Source organism: Priapulus caudatus, unplaced genomic scaffold (genome assembly GCF_000485595.1).
Source record: "Priapulus caudatus unplaced genomic scaffold, Priapulus_caudatus-5.0.1 Scaffold203, whole genome shotgun sequence".
In the NCBI taxonomy this organism is placed as follows: domain Eukaryota; kingdom Metazoa; phylum Priapulida; class Priapulimorpha; order Priapulimorphida; family Priapulidae; genus Priapulus; species Priapulus caudatus.
Window position 1 is genome coordinate 287,685 of NW_014577264.1, and position 7,461 is coordinate 295,145.

Consider the following 7,461-nt stretch of genomic DNA (forward strand, 5'->3'; position numbering starts at 1 on the left):
TACATATTTAGCGCATTAATGGTTCTGTACGGGAATTATTTGCAAAGCGATTTAATGGTGTTGTTCGGTGATTAAATGCATAGATAAGCCCATGTTTCTCTAACTTGTGTACCAGATATAGCAAGTAACACACATTATGGGAAATTTTCGTACATGCTAGCCGCGATGCATGCTGCGATGTTGCTCGGCCATTCTTCAGAATATTGGAAGTAATGAAACCACTCTAGATAATTGGAGTCAGCACTGTGAGCATAATCAGTACCAGAATTATGGTTTGTAGTACCAGAAACAGGGTATACCTTTGACACCTTCTATGAATATCTACTTCATCAAATGTCGTGCCGAAATAAAATAAAAAGTGCATGCCAGTATACTCATTGGATCATAAAATAGAATAACAATGCTCTGGGGGGGGGTATGTGTATGTGTGTGTAGGGGGGTATGTGTATGTGTGTGTGGGGGATGGGTATGTGTATGTGAATGTGTGTGTGGGGGGTATGTGTATGTGTGTGTGTGAGAGATGTGTATGTGTATGTGTGTGTGGGGGGTATGTGTATATGTGTGTGGGGGAATGTGTATGTGTGGGGGGATGTGTATGTGTGTGTGTGTGTGTGTGTGTGTGTGTGTGTGTGTGTGTGTGTGTGTGTGTGTGTGTGTGTGTGTGTGTGTGTGTGTGTGTGTGTGTGTGTGTGTGTGTGTGTGTGCATGTGTGTGTATGTGTGTACGTGCGCGTGTGCGTGTATGTGCACGTTAACGATAACGGCCCAATGATATTGTTGTATTGTACATTGTGCGTTGTAATTAACCAGTAGCGCTTCTAGCCAGGCGAGGCAGTGGAACTGTGTTCTGGCCTGGTGGTTCGTTGTTGTTTTGGTAATGACGCGGGATGTAATGTACGGCACTATATATATTTGCGTAGCCTCGTCGCCAGCCACGTAGCCAAGGCCCGGTCGTAATGACGAAAAACCGGACGGATTGAAATGTCGCCGGGCGGTTTTCGGAAACGTATAAATAGGCACGGACGAAAGATCATAAGTAAGTTATTACCCAGAGGAAGAAACGAGAGACGATGTAGTGGAGATAGACGAAAACAGAGATGACGGGACCTAGGCACGGTCACCTATAGGTTGCCGTATGTATATATTTTTTATTGTGTTTACTAATAAAGTCAATCTTCAAGAAAAAATTCTGCGACTACATCGTCTTTACTCTTCGCTACCATTTGCTAACATCTTTACAACTCTACAATTCTACGATGCCGAAGCGGAGATCGATCAACAACATTTTTCCCAGTACAACAATTTCCAAGTATGCGGAGTAATGTAGCTAGCTCTGTAATCCGCTAGAAAGAACTATTGATCTTGTTAGTTTTCATGACCATTACTTCATTTCAATTCGTCAATAAGTTACCAGTAGCAACTAATTGTCTTCCGATCCGCGTTGGCCGTACAGATATCGCACGCCTGTATCCCGAGCTAACGATGTTCGCAGGCTTCCTCGGCTATATTTTGAATCTGGCAATTCGTGAAGGTGAAAAGTAGGTCAATTCTCAATCGCATTATCTGTACCAATACATTACGACTGTTTAATAATGAATGTGCGAGCTGCAAAATATTATCTAATTGATTTGTTCCTTTCCCAGCGTTTGTACTAATGACTAAGCGTTTATCGAACGATTGAGCATGTATTCTATAGTGCATGTGTTCTTCTGCGATTGCGATGGTTTATGAATGTGTAGCGGCAATAAAAAAAATTGACGTATTGTACGCATATAAAGTGAAGCACTGAGCATTATTATGTATATATATATACGTGTGTGTGTGTGTGTGTGTGTGCGTGCGTCCGTGCGTGCGTGCGTTCGTGCGTCGTGTGGCGTGCGGCGTCGTGCTGTTGCTGTGTGTGGGTGTGTCGTGCGGTTGTGGTGGGTGTGTTTGTGGTGTTTGTGTGTTGCGTGTGGTGCTTTGTGTTGGTGTGCAATGGTGTGGGTGTGTGTGTTGTGTAGTGTGTGTGTGGTGTGTGTGTCGCGTGTGTGTGTTAATCGTTGACAACATAGACAGTTATGAAAACAATATCAAGAATAACAACATAACATGCAGAAGCCAATATTTAGATACATATATACATATATAAATTATGGATCTGTAAAGCAGAATTCTTTTCGTGCGTCAACAACCCTTTTTTCTAACAGTAAGTGTATTTATAACTAGAGCCTAGACATCCATGCTTACAATTAGATCGGATGCCTCATGGTAATGCTGACCTTATTCGTATTTTCATGGTGCTAATTAACTGCTATTTGGTCAGATGCATCTTACTATGCATTGGAAACTGAGCTCGATCTTCGCATGCAGCCTATCTATATATATATAGAACACATTGTCAAGCCGAATAGGCCTACCCATAACTACGAGACTCCGCACCTAAGCGCGAAAACTAAAATAAACTTTTAAGAATCAGCACGTCTGGAGGTGGTCGTCTGCAAACAAAAGTTCAGAAAAGTTCAAAAAAATTGATAAAAATCTATTACAATAGATGGCGGTGTGTACATATTAACATCACGTACGTTGTGAACATTCGTATACCCTTGCTGTATTCGTTTTTTATTGTAATATCTTTTATCTTTTGATTTCTATTATTTATGTTGGGAGGGAGGGCATGCGATGCATGCGATTCATGGCAGGGAGGGATGGGATGGATATGGATGGGATGCGGTGGAGGATGGGGATGGCATGGGAGCCAATGCAGGGATGGATGTCATGGAGGCATGGGATAACATGGCTCGATGGGATTAGGAAGGGATGGATGGATGCAATGGAAATGGGATGCATGCTGGATCATGGATAAGATAGATAGTTCGATTTTTGATCATTTCCTTTCCAACCAAGCGGTCCACCCACTGAGGAACGCCACGATTTCCCCGGCCAACGCCGGGTATTCCCGCAGTATAGATATATGCTAATGGTGCGTGCGCTGTGTGTAGTGGAGCTTGTAGTGTGGTGGTGTGTGTGGGTGGTGTGGTGTGTGTGTGTATGTGTGTACGTGTGTGTGTACGTGTGTGTGATAAATAGAAGATAGTGTTCTTGCATATTTCTACATCAATGTTGAATTGACGGGTTTTCCGCTGAAGTTCAATTCCTGCATGACGCATATTCTGACCTGACATACATCGGCCAACTAGCTAAAACAAGCAATACTTATAATAAGTATAAATAAAAATACAATATAATACAACATGTGATCTGTAAAGTAGCATTCTTTTGCGTGCTCAACAACCTTAGTCATTCCATACTTACAATTAGAGTCGGGATTCATAATTATTAATATGGCATCATGGTATTGGCTTGACCTTATTATTCGTATTTTCATCTTGGCTATGCCAGAAGGCGTGTGCATGATCAACAGCTACCGCGACATCGGTATCGGCCTATATTCACTGCTAGTAGTCCATTTAATTCTCTAATTCAGTGTCTCAATCAATATAATAGCCACGTACGTTGGTACGGAATATGTGATGTAGTGTGATGCTGCTTTGATGACGGCGTTATAGGGTGGCTAGCTTGTGAGAGCGTGTTCACCAAAACGCTTATATGAGATCATTACGTCGAGTTACACACACGCGTAAAATGCTTCCTCAATAACATCACACCACTGGAACGAAAAGGGAAACGTTCGCAATCGAACGCAGGGCCATGTTTTCTCTGGCCCCGCTCACATCCGTTCACGCTTTATAACCGGAAGACTGGCGTGCGGTCGGAGATTTTCTCAGTGCACCTACTAGTATTCGTTTCTCGTATGTTTTGTTAATGGAGAGATGTCGCATCCGGCGAAAAAAACATCAATCGACGCGTTGCGTTCTTTTTTAATCGAACGACCGTCTATCATGAGACAATACTATAGTTGATGAATATAGTTACAATAAACTGATAATTACGATGCTTGTCGATCAAAATTACATAATGAATAATCACACATTAAATCCATAGTTTTTACTATGGGTTTCTTATAATAGCTCGTTTCATCAAAATACATATCATATTTATTTTATTTTACACATACATATGTTGTTTACAGAATATCGGTATCACGTTGACAGCTACTATTATTTCCCCATTTGGTGTTAAACAACAACAGCTAGAGTCGAGACAAGATTTATTCAGGTCTTCGCGATCAATTGACATTCACTGCGAATGCTAAATGCTGGTACGTGTGATCTATGCGTTAGCAGGCTGCGCTGAGACTGTTACCAATAGTCTGTCATACAGTTACACAGCACGCGTCTGCAGGCGCGCTTAGCCTCTCCGTAATGTATACAAGCAGCTTCTCAGCGCGCACCATCTCGCTCACCGTCCACAACGTCAGGGCACGTCACATATTATTATTGTGTGTGTGTGTGCGTGCGTGCGTGCGTGCGTGTGTGCGTGCAGGTGTGTGTGCGTGCTTGCGTGCGTGCGTGTGTGTGTGTGTGCGTGCGTGTGTGTGTGTGTGTGCGTGCGTGCGTGCGTGTGTGCATGTGTGTGTGCGTAGGGTGTTGTTGTGTGTGTGTGTGTGCTGTGTGTTGTGGGGTTGTGTGTGTGTGTTGTGTGTGTGTGTAAGCTGTGTGTCTGCTGTCGTGCGTGTCGTGCTGTACGCCTCGTGTCGCAGCGTGCTGTGCGTGCGTCGCGTGCGTGTCGTGCGGCGTCGTGTGCGTGCAGTGTGTGTGTGCGTGCCGTGCGTGCGGTGCGCTGCCCGTTGCGTGTGTCGATGTGGTGTGCGTGCGTGCTGGCGTGTTTGTACGTATGTGGCGTGCGTGCGTGCGCCGTGTGTGTGCTGTCGTGCGTGCGTGCGTGTTGCCTGTGGGTGCGTTGAGACCGTGTTTGTTAACGAGAAGCAATCTGGACTGCCACTGCCCTGATGCATGAGAGAGGAGGTGTGTCTTTGAGTTTGGCTCGTTTGCGTCGGCCTACATGCATGTGCCTAGACCTGGAGCAGGTATATGATCATGAACGTCTTACGACGTATAGCGCCGGTGTTGCATCTGCCGTGTCTGCGTGTGTGGCTGGGTTCAGTGCGCATGTGTGCGTGGTGCGTCCAATCGTGTAGCGATGCATTTGATGTTAATATGACTACGTTCAGCGTGGCGTGCTGTGCAAGGTGTGTGTGCGTGGCGTGGGTGCGTGCGGTGCGTGCGTGTGTCATAATTGTCTATTGGTAAATGATTGGTTGAGCTAAGCTGGTTGTTGCCCGTGCGATGCGTGTGTTTTGACTAACGAATTAAAAGTGCATTGAGCGTGCGAACTGAACGTGGATCTGACCCTAGTAACGAATCCTCCCAAGGTCTTTACCCTGATAGAGATTAGTTTAACCATTAAAAAATGCCCTGGGAAAAACCTTGGACGAGTGCGTCGCTGTATCTCGAATATGCGGTTCGTGCGATGATGATGGCGCATTGTTTACGTATGACGGTCTCAGTAACTGCTTAGCGCGCCTGCAAATCCGGCCCGGAAACAGTTACGCGCTCGGCGATGCGCTCAGCGTGCGTATTCGAGTGCTACTTGGAGTGAACTCAATGTAATACTTTTAGCGCAATGTAGCCATGGATCAGTACACCCCAGTTTCCCAGCGTGCGCTCGAGTGCATACAATATTTGAGCAAAATAATAAAGAACTGAGTTTTAAACAGCCACCTATGTATATCACAGCCAAAGCCAGTTAATCGACGTGAGTTCAGCAAGTTCGCGAAAATTGCATACATTGAACCATATTCCCAGCTTAATCTAAACGTAGGGGGCAGCCAGGTGATAGCGTTCGATCCATAAGCCAACCTAGTACCAACAACGGTACTTGCGCCGAGTTAGATGGTGCCTTCTTAGCCTCACTTCATAATGATACGATTTATTTGAACATCTATATTACCATACGCCGATGTAAACAAATAAGTAAAAAATCATTCAAGAAGCCAAATTATACCCTTTGACGCTCACAGAAAATACAGGACGAGGCAAATATACATGATCATTAGCTTCACGGTCGCTCCTACACACGGGTGCAAATTAGTGGAAAATGATGTAGTCAATTGATTATGTCAATTCGCGAGGTTACATTTACTCTTATTCTAACTGTTTCTAGCGCGCAATAATGCGAGTTGTAGAGGTAGGAAGGACGAGACTAACGCCACCGTAACTCAAAAGGCACTCCCCCCAATTCCCACATGCGGCGGTGCCAGCAGCGAACTAACCTGTTAAATCATTACCTCCTGTATAACCAATAACTCATGTGTCAACGTATCTTAAACGTGTATACGAACGTTCTTTTACTTTCAATCTCGAAAATGTAATGAGGAACCCGGCAACAGCTCTGAAAAGAGATAGATCGTCACCAAATCCACTAGGATCGGGAAGGCCTGTATATGTCAAATATAATGACAAGTAGAGGCATCGTAGAAAACACTCATTATTGATGGTAAATACTTGCTTCATGAAACTAAAAGTCTGAGAGTGCCGCAGGTAAAGTTACATTGTAGAAAGAGAGGAGAGAAGTCGGGCCACCCACTGCTAAAAGCAAAATTGTTAATAGCTTCGTTACACGTAATTTAACTATCTCCTGCATCGAGCATAAAGGATAACACAATGAACCTATTTCCTCAGGCATTTGCAAGGCTATTTTACATAAGTGCGCTTATCGAAGAAGGAACGGGCCACCTGGAACGGCCTAACTGTGAGCTTAAGCCCTCGCCCGGACTGACGGGCCCTTGGCAGAAGGGGCGTGTACAGGCTAATGAGGAATCACTGGGTGAGTCGGGCAGAGACCCCGAGAAGTGGGGTCAGGAGTACACCACGACTGGCGTCACGGCAGCAGCCAAAACCGCATACGCTCAAGGGGCTAATTTCAAGAAAAAATAATTGTCTCCCACCCGGGGGGAGAAGACCAACCTCCAGAGGACCCGCCCACTTGCGCGTCAGCAAGTCACATGTGCTTGCAACTTGGTCGCAGTTAATCGAACCCGTAGAGAATATAGAAAGAGTATATCCAGCGCAACGGGCCCAATTCTCCACATCCCAAGGGACACCAGAATACTTTGTACTTGGTGTGAAAACAAGGAAGACAATATCTTTTTTATTAGACTTACTATTGCTACTGCCCGCTAGCGTTGCGTGACGAAACTGACCATGTAACGCGACAGGGTGAACTGCTTTTAGCTTGTCCTGTAGACGGCGCTCCACTTATGTAGCAAGGTTTACACACATAAAACCCATCGTTATCAAGTTAGGCAGTGGACCCTTTCTGTTAAGCCAGCGCGAATTGTCACCGCGTACTGAGTTGCACACGAGATTTACACGACAACTGTGCCATGCATTCATAGAAACATACCCTCACCACGTACAGCTAACATAGAAGTACATATACCGTATAGCCCACACAACAACCTACGTACTCTACCCAACGAACAGTAGAGGTGAGGCTAAGGCGTACCGTCTGTTAACTA

General features: G+C 45.0%; 1 protein-coding gene across 1 annotated transcript in view; it reads left to right on the forward strand.

Moving 5' to 3' along the window:
• Positions 1-1,105: 1,105 nt before the first annotated feature.
• Positions 1,106-7,461, forward strand: part of LOC106807251 (rho guanine nucleotide exchange factor 11-like) — a 40,098-nt gene continuing 33,742 nt past the window's right edge. Inside the window, exon 1 of the mRNA XM_014809544.1 lies at positions 1,106-1,132. The gene's annotated coding sequence lies outside the window, so the exon portion shown is untranslated. The remainder of the gene's footprint in view (positions 1,133-7,461) is intronic.